This window comes from Chiloscyllium plagiosum, unplaced genomic scaffold (genome assembly GCF_037043375.1).
Source record: "Chiloscyllium plagiosum isolate Xiang-an unplaced genomic scaffold, Cpla_swu_hap1 HiC_scaffold_11, whole genome shotgun sequence".
Lineage (NCBI taxonomy): Eukaryota > Metazoa > Chordata > Chondrichthyes > Orectolobiformes > Hemiscylliidae > Chiloscyllium > Chiloscyllium plagiosum.
The window spans coordinates 2,747,500-2,760,211 of NW_028270149.1; the positions used below are offsets into that span (position 1 = coordinate 2,747,500).

The 12,712-nt window shown below is 46.3% G+C and overlaps 1 long non-coding RNA gene across 3 annotated transcripts in view; it reads left to right on the plus strand.

Annotated features, from left to right (window-relative positions):
• The window catches only part of LOC122557449 (uncharacterized), a 77,883-nt gene that overhangs the window by 63,252 nt on the left and 1,919 nt on the right, over positions 1–12,712 (plus strand). For 2 of the 3 annotated variants that reach the window (XR_015758606.1, XR_015758605.1), the window contains exon 3: positions 7,100–7,219. This is a non-coding gene — a long non-coding RNA (uncharacterized LOC122557449). Of the gene's footprint in view, positions 1–7,099; positions 7,227–12,712 lie in introns of all 3 variants that reach the window. The other variant, XR_015758607.1, reaches the window with a different exon arrangement.

A 12,712-nucleotide genomic window follows, 5' to 3' on the forward strand; every position in this document is an offset into this window, starting at 1 on the left:
GCTTTTGACAGTATCGAGGGCTACTGCAGGCTGCAGCATGACATAGACAGGATGCAGAGATGGGCTGAGAAATGGCAGATGGAGTTCAACTTGGGTAAATGCGAAGTGATGCATTTTGGAAGGTTGAACTCGAATGCTGAATATATGATTAAAGACAGGATTCTTAGTAATGTGGAGGAACAAAGGGATCTGGGTGTGCAAGTACGTAGATCCCTCAAAGTTGCCACCCAAGTGGATAGGGTTGTTAAGAAAGAATATGGTGTTTTGGCTTTCATTAGCAGGGAGATCGAGTTTAAGAGCCGCAAGGTTTTGCTGCAGCTCTACAAGTCCCTGGTGAGACCACACTTGGAATATTGTGCCCAGTTCTGGTCGCCCTACTATAGGATAGATACAGAGGCTTTGTAGAGGGTGCAAAGAAGGTTTACCAGGATGCTGCCTGGACTGGAGGGCTTGTTTTATGAAGGAAGGTTGAATAAGCTCGGACTTTTCTCTCTGGAGAGAAGGAGGAAGAGAGGTGACCTGATCGAGGTGTACAAAATAATGAGAGGAAATAGATAGAGAGTAGTAAGGGTATGGAATGCTTTGCCTGCATTGGTAGTAGATTCGCCAAGTTTAAGTACATTTAAGTCGTCATTGGACAGGCAAATGGATGTACATGGAATAGTGTAGGTGGGATGGGCTTCAGATTAGTATGACAGGGCGGGCAACATCGAGGGCCGAAGGGCCTGTACTGCGCTGTAATGTTCTATGTTCTATGTTCAATTCCCAGAGACTTTTCCCCAGGGCAGGATTGTCTAGTATGAGGGGTCATAGTTTGAAGATATTAGGAGGAAGGTATAAAGGAGACGTCAGAGGTAGGTTCTTTACACAGAGAGTTGTGAATGCATGGAATGCATTACCAGCTGTGGTGGTGGAAGCAGAGTCACTGGGGACGTTTAAGCGACTGCTGGACATGCACATGGATAGCAGTGAGTTGAGGGATGTGTCGGTTAGGTTATTTTTACTTTAGGATTAATCCTCGGCACAACATCGTGGGCCAAAGGGCCTGTTCTGTGCTGTACTTTTCTATGTTCTAATGAAAGGGTAGCCCCCAAAAATAAACAAAAGCCTCTTCAGAGGAGCCCTGGAAATTGAAACAATATTCTGACCTTTGTCTCTTTCCATTTATACACCACTCCTTGACCAGATTTTGTTTTTTGTCTCAAGATGGCCTTTCATGGCTTTGAATCTCATTGTGTTTGTTATGAATGAACAGCTGTGAATGTTCCATCACAGGGTATTATTTTACTGCAGGTTGTGGTTGAAGGTTAGGGCTTGAACCCATGAGTTTCTAACCGAGAAGCAACTGTGCTGTGCAAGGAGAACAGCAAGTTGAAACTGTGTAAGACAGAGGGATGCTGAGTAAGATGGAGACTGAGCAGAGAGCAGCTGCCTCACTGACCTTTGTCAGGCTACGTGTTGTCAAGTTACACTGACAGGGACAGTGCAATTTGTGAACAACTGGGGAAGCCTATCTTAAAACAGAATCATGATAAAATGTGGTACGACTTTGTTAATGCATTGAGTTATGTTTGGTCATACAGCAAGAATACAGAAGTAATATTAGGGTTACACAAATGTTCTGTTAATCTTATTACAAAGTCTGTAACATATGTGTTTTGGATCAGCCAGTCCATCTCAAGGTTATTTGAAAGGTGCCTATCCAACAACACCATTGCACCTAATTAAGATTCAGGATGTTTTTACAATAGCTTTTGTGAGTTCCGAGTTGTTGGGTAAATGCAGTGTGCATCAGTGACTTGATTGTTCCTTTAAGGCAAGATTGGAAGTTGCTGTGAATGACCTTGTCTATCAGCAAAGGCAGCACACAATGGTTTCACATGACACTGTGATTGCTGGCAATATTGTGAGTGAAACTCTGTGACCTTGACAGAGAGGGAGTGACCCTGACATTCACAAGGAGAAAAGAGTTGCTGTGATTACACTGAGGAGAGAAGGGAAGGGAAGGAGAGGGCCAACAGTGAACTGTGAACCCAGGTCTCCTGACCAATGATGTTGTCTGTCAGCGTGTTCAGAGGCAGGAAAACATCTGTCCAATTTATTCCCAGGTTGTGACTGGGAGAAAGCGATGGTGAGCTGCCATCCACGTGCTGGACAGACACTTTTTAAGGAGTATGAGCAGAGGCAAAATTAACTTCAAATTTAACTGGGCTGCTGAAACAGAAACAAAAACTGGGTGCCTGAGTTCATAATTCTGAAGGTGACAGGATAAGTTTAAAAAAACTGTTTAAATTTTTTTTATTTTTTTTACTTGCATTGGCTTAAATAGAGGAAGAGAGTATAAACTCCAGGTTGAAACGTTGTTCTTTATCTTACTGATATGTAACTCTCCTTTTATCCACATTGCACACTAATTCCCCAAAGAACACAAATAAATCAGTCCTAGTTTGCTTTTCCTTTCACAGAATCATGTTGACTCTTATCTGATTTCACTTGTGAGTTTTTTCATATCCTTCCTGTTTTAATCCGCTAAATAAGGTATAAGATACCCTCCTGCTGTTTCCCACCTCTGCCACCCCATGTTGAGTAACACTCGGAGGAAGCACTGAAAGTTGTGAGGGTACAAGAATATACTCTAGGTGGGGGATCTCAATGTCCACTTCAGGTCCTAGAATAACCTCCATTGTGTTGTGTGGCACTGTCACCATGCTAAATGGTACTGACGTTGAACCCATCTAGCAACTCCAGACTGGGCATCTATGAGGCGCTGTGGGCCATCAACAGCAGCAGAACTGTACTCCAGCACAATCTGTCACCTCATGGCCTGGTAAGACTATTTGTTTGCCCAACAGCATGAGCAGCAAGTGACAGACAGAGCTAAGTGATCCCATAACCACCAAATCAGACCTAAGCTCTGCAGTCCTGCCACATCCAATCGTGAATGGTGGTGGACAAATAAACAACTCACTGGAGTAGGAAGCTCCACAAACATCACCATCTTCAATGATAGGGAGCCCAGGACCCCAGTGCAAAAGATAACACTGGAGCATTTGCAATAAATTTTTATCTAGAATTGCTGAGTGGATGATCCATCTCGGCCTCCTCCAGTGGTCCCCAGCATCACAGATACCAGTCTTCAGGCAATTCCATTCACTCCCTATGACATCAAGAAATGGTTGGAGACACTGAATATTGCAAAGACTATGGGCCCTGACAATATTCACTAATAGTACTAAAGGCTTGTGCTCCAGAACTTGACGCTTCCCTGGCCAAGCTGTTCCAGTACAGTTTCAACACTGGCATCTATCCGACAATGTGGAAAATTGCCCAAGTATGTCCTGCATTTCAAAAAGCAAGACAAATCCAACCAGCCAATTACTGTCCCATCAGTCTACTCTTGATTATCAGTAAAATGATGGAAGCTGTCATCAACAGGGCTATCAAGCAGCACCTGCTCAGCAATAACCTGCTCAGTGACCCCCAGTTTGGGTTCCCCCAGGGTCACTCAGCTCCTGACCTCATTCCAGCCTTGGGTCAAACATGGAAAAAAGAGCTGAATTCCAGAGGGGAGGGGAGAGGGACAGCCCTTGACATCAAGGCTGCATTTCACTGAGTGTGGCATCAATAGGCCCTGGTAGACTGGAGGAAATGGGAATCAGGGGAAAGCTTTCCATTGATCATACCTGGCACGTAGGAAGATGCCTGTGGTGGGTGGAGCCATGGGAAATGTTGGATTATAGGGATAGGGTAGTGGGGTGAGTCTGGGTGGGATGCTCTTCAGAGGGTCAGTGTGGACTTCCTGGGACAAATGATCTGTATACACACTGTAGGGATTTTATGGAGATCAGTCTCTGCATGAGTTTTTCAGTGGTGTCTGAGGCCCAACCATTGTCAGCTGCTTCATCCACAAGGTCGAAAGTGCCACCTGTAGTTCCTCAGATGCTGAAGCTGTCCATGCCCAATGTAGCAAAACATGGACTATACTCAGGCTTGGGCTGAGGTGTAACAGGCTTATGTGCACCACACAAATGGCAGGCAATGGCCATCTCCAACAAGTGAGAATCTAACCCATTGCCCTTTGATATTCAATGGTGTAACTATCAATGAGACCCCCACTATCAACAGCGTGGAGTTAAACTTTGACCAGAAACCCAACTGGACTTGTCACATAAAAGTAGTAGCTACAAGAGCAGGTCAGAGGCTAGGAATTTGCAGGGAGTAACTCACCTCCTGACTCCCCAAAGCTCGTCCACCATCTATAAGGCACAAGTCAGGAGTGTGATGGAATACTCCCCATTTGCCTGGGTGGGGACAGCTCCAATGACACTTGAGACTATGCCCAGGACAAAGCAGCCCACTTGAATGGCACCATGTCCACAAACATCCACTCCTTCCAACACTGCTCAGTAGCACTGCAGAAATTCACCAATACTCCACAGACAGCACCTTCCAAACCGACAACTACTTCCATCCAGAAAAGACAAGGACAGCAGATACATGGGAACACCACCCCCTACAGATTCCCCTCCAAGCCACTCACCATCCTGACTTGGAAATATATCACCGTTCCTTCACTGTCACTGGGTCAAAATCCTGGAATTCCCTCCCTCAGGGGCAACTAGGGATGTGCAATAGATGCTGGTCAAACAAGCACCACACATAAACCATGAATGAATATTATTTAAAGCAAACAGCATCCAGCAATCTCACTTTGATCTTCTTCATCGTCAACCACCCATCCAATCATTGTGCCATGCTTCTCTCCCTAAATCTGAACACAAAATTCAACCCTTTTTTTAATCTTTCATAGCATGTGGTGGGTGTCACTAGTAAGGCTAGAATTTGTTGCCCATTTCTAACTGCCCTTGAACTGATTGGCTTGATAGGCTATTTCAGAGGGCAGTTAGGGGCCAACCATGATGCTGTGGGTCTGGAGTTACATGTAGGCCAGGTAAAGGATGGTAGATTTCCTTCCCTCAAGGCATTAGTGGGCCTAATGTAGTTTTACAACATTATGTCTTCATTGTCATCATTACTAAGAATGGTTTTCTAATACCAGATTTTACTAATTTAAATTCCATGAGGTATCAGGATGGAATTTGAACCCTGATCCCAGTGTATTATCATTGGCCTCTGTATTACCGATACATTACCCCATTACACTATTCAAGGGCATTATAGTTACAATATCATTAATCAATTCTCGTCTTACTTACATTGCCAGATCTAGAATGACTTGCTCTGCTTGGCTTGAGTATGTGGTCTTAGAAATTGTCCCAAAACACACTATGAATGCAGCTTCCAGGTTACTATCACCCACCCATATGTAATTGGAAATCTCCCTTTTCTCACAAGCTCTCATTATTCCCTCTTGTAAATGGCTTACAGTGTGCCACTGTTCAAACATCTATTAACTAAATGCAAAAGGGATGTATACAAACCTCTTCCCATATAGATTTGAGAGCTCTTGGATAGAGCTCTCAAAGATAGTGGAATCAAGGGTTATGGAGATAAGGCAGGAACAGGATACTGATTAGGAATGATCAGCCATGATTATATTGAATGGAGGTGCAGGCTCGAAGGGCTGAATGGCCTACTCCTGCACCTATTGTCTATTGTCATATCTCAACAAATCCAGTAGTGTGGTGACTAGGGAAATGTGTATTGTTTTCCTCAAAATGTGAAGGTTTTGAGGAGAAATGATGTGTTTAAAATCATAAAGGGGTTTGATAAGTAGCAGGAAGATCTGAAACCAGAAGGTGTGGATTTAAGATCAGTGATGAAAATAACTAAAAGTGACATGAGATTTTTTTTAAATCTGGAAAGGTTGAGGTTATTTAGGTTACAAAGAAACAGGTTTAAATGGATGGACAGAAATATCGCAGGTGTGCAAAATGTAGGAAATAGGTTGATATGAACAACAGAAAGGCAGATTTAGAAGCTGTGGTGTCCAGAAAAATGCAGGTGGCAAAATGTACAAGTGAGGTGCTGCAGAGATCACTCAGCTGCTTCAAGCCTGCTTTATTTAATAAGATTGTTGATCGGACTGCAACCCCAACTCCACATTCCAAAAACCTCCAATTCCACATTACCTCCAATAATAATTCACTCTCTTTCTCATTCAGAATTTACCTGTCCCTTAAACAAAGTACCCCAAATACTCCGCTTTCTCCAGCCTTTGAATATGAGTTCCAAAAACACATAACAGAGAATCTTATTCTCAATGTCTCCACAAAAGACATGGCCCCCTGGTTCAAACAGTAATCCTTACTTCGAGATGCTCCGACAAAAGAACACATCCTTTCCACGTTCACATTGTCAAGACCCTGTGTGTTAAGTTCAAAGCCCAGTCTATCCTTTTTTCCATAAAAGCAACCTGGAAAGTTGTGAAACCTGCGAATTTGAAAACCTGTGAAGGAAGATGATTGCTGTTGAACCAGATCTCTTTGAACGACTCTTAATACAGTATATTTTTAAAAAATATATTTTTATTAAAAATGGATTCTGATATTACAACAAATACAAAACAATATAATTCAAAACATTACAAAGAACAAGAAAAAACCAAACTGCATTAATGTACAAATGTATAAATTATATATAAAAGACAACTAAATATATAAATAAATAATAACAAATAACAACCAACTAATAATAAATAATAATAAATAATAGGGCTCAGTGAGACAGAACACTGGCACTCAGCCACCGAGAGCATTAATTTACACATATTCATACCTTCGCAGATCCCCCTCTCTGGGTATTAATCATTAACGGCTATATAAAATGCCTTACTAGTTTGGCAGACAGGTCTCATTCCTGAAGAAGGGCTTATGCCCGAAACGTCGATTCTCCTGTTCCCTGGATGTTGCCTGACCTGCTGCGCCTTTCCAGCAACACATTTTCAGACAGGTCTGTGTCCAGGTAGTCCAAAATGGGCTGCCATGTCTTATAAAAATTCTTAGTTTTATGATGCACCATCCTTGTAAGAAAATCCAAAGAGAAATGCTCCATAACAATCTTACACCAACCCGTTAAACCTGGAAGATTTTCAGACACCCAACCCAGGACAAAAGTCTTTTCTTATGTGCATCCACAGGGAATACACTGGGCAGGCCAAGAAGAAGAGAAATCAGGTCCATCTGCACCCTTGTCCCCAGGATCTTCTCGATTACACTACAGCACTCCAGTATGTCCGGAGTCTACAGCAGGACCAGAGGTAATGAGTAAGTGTGCCCGTACTCGCTTTGCATGTGGGACATGTTGAAGATACTCCCACTTTAAATTTTGATGAACAATCTGGAGCCAAGTGGATCCTGTGGAAAATCTTCAACTGTAAAGCATGAGACCTATCGCAAATTGAGATCTTTCCCACGTTCTCCCAAATATCTTCCCATGTCTCAGAGGAGATTTTGACGCCAAACTCTAACTAACCAGCGCTCCTCAAATATTCCAGAAGATTCCCCTGGCCTCAGAAACTACTCAGACGCATTAGCCATGCGGCTGATGCAGCTGCCACCCCCACGCTGATTGATGATGTCACTTCCACCCCCAACATGGCCACACCCACAACCACTTCCACCCCTCACAATTCCTCATGCATCACACATGACATCACTTCCGGCCCTCACATCATCGCTGATGCCACATGCTCAGTGACCTCTGCCACCCCTACTGTCGTGGTCACCACCACCTCCGCCCCCACCAGCGCCACTCACCTGCATTCTGCTGATACGCCCCCCACAGACCCCACTGTCACTATCCCCACCCCCCAGAACCCCGAGGGGAACACTACCCCTGCTCATGACTCAACCCCCATTCACCCCCACCACCATACCCACTCCAGTTACAGGCTCCGCCCCCACTCCCAGCCCCACACCCACACCAGATCCCAGCTCCCAGCCTTGCCGAGTTTTCACCATCCCTCCAGACCTCCCCCTCACTGAGGACGAACGATCAGTCCTCAGCAAAGGTCTCACCTTCATTCCCCCTCCGTCCACGCATCAATGAATTTAATACACGCCGTGACGTCGAACAATTCTTCTGTTGCCTCCGCCTCCGAGCTTACTTTCACAATCAGGACTCCCGCCCACCTTCCGAGGACTCCTTCGCCCACCTCCAACACACTGCATCCACCTGGACACCCCGCGCTGGCCTATTACCTGCCCTCGACCTCTTCATTTCCAACTGCCGCCGGGACATTAACCGCCTCAACCTGTCTACCCCCTTCCCCCATTCCAACCTCTCACCCTCACAACGCTCAGCCCTCCAATCCCTCTGCTCCAATCCCAACCTCACCATCAAGCCAGCGGATAAAGGGGGCGCAGTGGTAGTCTGGCGCACTGACCTCTACACCGCTGAAGCTTAACGCCAACTCGAGGACACCTCTTCCTACTGCCCCCTCGACCATGACCTCACCCCCCCATCACCAAACCATCATCTCCCAGACCATACAGAACCTCATCACCTCAGGAGATCTCCCACCCACAGCTTCCAACCTCATAGTCCGGGAACCCCGCACTGCCCGGTTCTACCTCCTTGCCAAGATCCACAAGCCTGACCACCCTGGCCGACCCATTGTCTCAGCATGCTCCTGCCCCACTGAACTCATCTCTACCTACCTCGACACTGTCCTATCCCCCCCCTAGTCCAGGAACTCCCCACATACGTTCGAGACACCACCCATGCCCTCCACCTCCTCCAAGACTTCCGTTTTCCCGGTCCCCAACGCCTCATCTTCACCATAATATCCAATCCCTCTACACCTCCATCCGCCATGACCAGAGCCTCCAAGCCCTCCGTGTTTTCCTCTCCAGACGTCCCCAACAGTACCCCTCCACCGACACTCTCATTCATTTGGCCGAACTGGTCCTCACCCTTAACAATTTCTCCTTCGAATCCTCCCACTTCCTCCAGACCAAAGGGGTAGCCATGGGCACACGTATGGGCCCCAGCTATGCCTGTCTCTTTGTTGGCTATGTAGAACAGTCCATCTTCCGTAATTACACCGGCACCACTCCCCACCTCTTCCTCCGCTACATTGATGACTGAATTGGCGCCACCTCGTGCTCCCGCGAGGAGGTTGAGCAATTCATCAATTTCACCAACACATGCCACCCTGAACTTAAATTTACCTGGACCATCTCTGACACCTCCCTCCCCTTCCTGGACCTCTCCATCTCCATTAGTGATGACCGACTTGACACTGACATTTTTTACAAACCCACCGACTCCCACAGCTACCTGGATTACACCTCTTCCCACCCTACCTCTTGCAAAAATGCCATCCCGTATTCCCAATTCCTCCGCCTCCGCCGTATCTGCTCCCAGGAGGACCAGTTCCACCACAGAACACACCAGATGGCCTCCTTCTTTAGAGACCGCAATTTCCCTTCCCACGTGGTCAAAGATGCCCTCAAACGCATCTCGTCCACATCCCGCACCTCCGCCCTCAGACCCAACCCCTCCAACCTAACAAGGACAGAATGCCCCTGGTGCTCACCTTCCACCCTACCGACCTTCGCATAAACCAAATCATCCGCCCACATTTCCGCCACCTCCAAACAGACCCCACCACCAGGGATATATTTCCCTCCCCACCCCTCTCCGCCTTCCGCAAAGACCGTTCCCTCCGTGACTACCTGGTCAGATCCACGCTCCCCTACAACCCACACTCCCATCCTGGCACCTTCCCCTGCCACCGCAGGAACTGTAAAACCTGTGCCCACACCTCTATCCAAGGCCCTAAAGGAGCCTTCCACATCCATCAAAGTTTTACCTGCACATCCACCAATATCATTTATTATATCCGTTGCTCCCGATGCAGTCTCCTCTACATTGGGGAGACTGGGTGCCTCCTAGCAGAGCGCTTTAGGGAACATCTCTGGGACACCCGCACCAATCAACCACACCGCCCTGTGGCCCAACATTTCAACTCCCCCTCCCACTCTGCCGAGGACATGGAGGTCCTGGGCCTCCTTCACCGCTGCTCCCTCACCACCAGATGCCTGGAGGATGAACGCTTCATCTTCTGCCTCGGAACACTTCAACCCCAGGGCATCAATGTGGATTTCAACAGTTTCCTCATTTCCCCTTCCCCCACCTCACCCTAGTTCCAAACTTCCAGCTCAGCACTGTCCCCATGACTTGTCTGGACTTGTCCTACCTGCCTATCTCCTTTTGCACCTATCCACTCCACCCTCCTCCCTGACCTATCACCTTCATCCCCTCCCCCACTCACCTATTGTACTCTATGCTACTTTCTCCCACCCCCACCCTCCTCTAGCTTATCTCTCCACGCTTCAGGCTCTCTGCCTTTATTCCTGAAGGGCTTTTGCCCGAAACGTTGATTTCGCTGCTCCTTGGATGCTGCCTGAATTGCTGTGCTCTTCCAGCACCACTAATCCAGAACCTATCTCTTCCAGACCCTGCAAAGCTGTTCGGTCTCACCTGAGGGGATGCCCCATCAATAGTATATCGGATCTGTCGGGATCGGTTAAAAATGTCGCCCTTTTTTGAATGAACTCCCTAATTTGAAAAAAAAAAGAAGGGGTCCCTGTTAGGTAGCTCATATTTCCGAGCAACTGGTCAAATGATATCATTGTGACCCCTCAAATTAAATCACCCAGGCAAGACACAGCCCTAGCTGCCCAGAGTTTAAACCCCGGGTCCACCATCCCAGTTAAAAACCCAGCATACCTAATATAGGTGTAAAAAAAAAGATATTTTACTGATGTTGCCTTCACTCTGCCTCATTGCCCTCCATGCTTGAACAGTTTTAATAACTATCGAGTTATGGTAATATTCTTTAACTGCCCTCAGTTTGTCCAGGAAGAACAAGCCAGTAAGAGGGCACCTTGTCTGGGAGGTTTCAATATCTAACCATATTGAAAGAGGGTCCCCACAAGCCCAGTCACTCACATAAGATAAAAGTGAGCTAATTTGATAGTTTTTAATGTCCAGGAGATCCACTCCCCCCATGCTGCAGTCCGTGTGGCAATTACAATTTAGTTAATTTAATAAGGGGCTGCTCACGATGCCAGATAAAAGAGTTGAACCAGTGTTCAGTTTCCTGAACATTTGCCTAATGAAAATCAAGCAGAGCACTTGCATAGGTTATAATAGATGCGGGAGGACATTCATTTTAAGAGGCCAGAAACACCTCCCACCTTCGAAGGTCCTGGTTGATTTTGTTAAATAAGTGACCAAAATTAGCTTTAAACAGCCGATCGAAAACTGGAGTAATGAATATACCCAAAAGGAAATCGAGATTCACCCTCAATCCAGTATTTTCGTAAGACCACCCATAGGCATAGCCTCTGATTTTGCAAAATTGATCTTGTAAACCAAAAAGGTGCCAAATGAATTGATACATTTTATCACACCAGGCACTGCAACTGCTGGGTTTGACGAAAAGATGAGAATATTGTCCGTGTACAATGAAATCTAATGTAATTTTGACCCCACTTCTGGAGCAGGTATATTAGGATTCCTATTAGTTTAGATTAGATTACTTACAGCGTAGAAACAGGCCCTTCGGCCCAACAAGTCCACACTGACCCTCCGAAGAGAAACCCACCCAGACCCATTCCCCTTCGCCTAGCATCAATTTAGCACGGCCAATTCACCTAACCTGCACATCTTTGGACTGTGGGAGGAAACCAGAGCAAACCCACGCAGACACAGGGAGAATGTGTAAACTCCGCACAGACAGTTGCCTGAGGCAGGAATTGAACCCAGGTCTCTGGTGCTGTGAGGCAGCAGTGCTAACCACTGTGCCACCGTGCCACCCGTTCCTATGAATGGCTTCTGCCAGTGGTTTGATCACCAATGTAAAAAGCAATGGCAAAAGGGGACAGCCCTGTCAGCTACCCCTAAAGATATTAAAATTGCTTGATCGCACACCTTTGGTGAGAACTGCAGCAAGACGGTCACTATAGAGCACCTTTACCCATCTTCACCCGAGCCAAACCACTGTAGAGTATAAGAAAGGTACAGCCACCCGACCCAGTCAACTGCCTTCTCTCCATGTCGAGAGATCACCAATCCCTGCACGGACTGTTGTTGACATGCTTGAATCATGTTAAACAACCTCCTAACATTCTTGGAAGGACTACAGTCCTTTATTAAGCCCGTCTGGACCTTTGTAATAATAGAAGGTAACAGTTTCCAGCCTTAACGCAACAGTCTTGGAAAGGATTTTAAAATCAACATTTAAATGTGAAATAGGCCTGTAGGAAGCACAGTTCCCGGCGTTTTCCCTTTTTTAAGAATAAGAAAGATATCAGCTTCTCTTAAAGGTGGCGGGAGATGATCATGCCTGTACCAGTCATTGAACATGTTGTGCATTGGGCCTGACAATATGCTTATAAACTCCTTATAAAATTCACTGGGGAGTCCATCAGGACTGGGTACCATTCCACCCTGAAGCTGCCTCACAGCCTCCTGCACCTTTTGCTCTGATACAGGGGCATTGAGAAAAGACTCTTGTTCAGGGGTTATACCCGGAAGCTCCAAATTCTTATAAAAAAATACTCCAGCCTAGCCCGCCCATCCTTACAACATACAGACTGATATAATTCAGAGTAAAATCTCTGAAATGCTGCATTGATCTTTTTAGAATTATAGGTTAGGTTTCCAGCACCTTCCCTGATTGATGTAAAGGATTGGGGGCGGGGGGCACCCTTTTTCCTGGTGAGATACGCTAAGTACT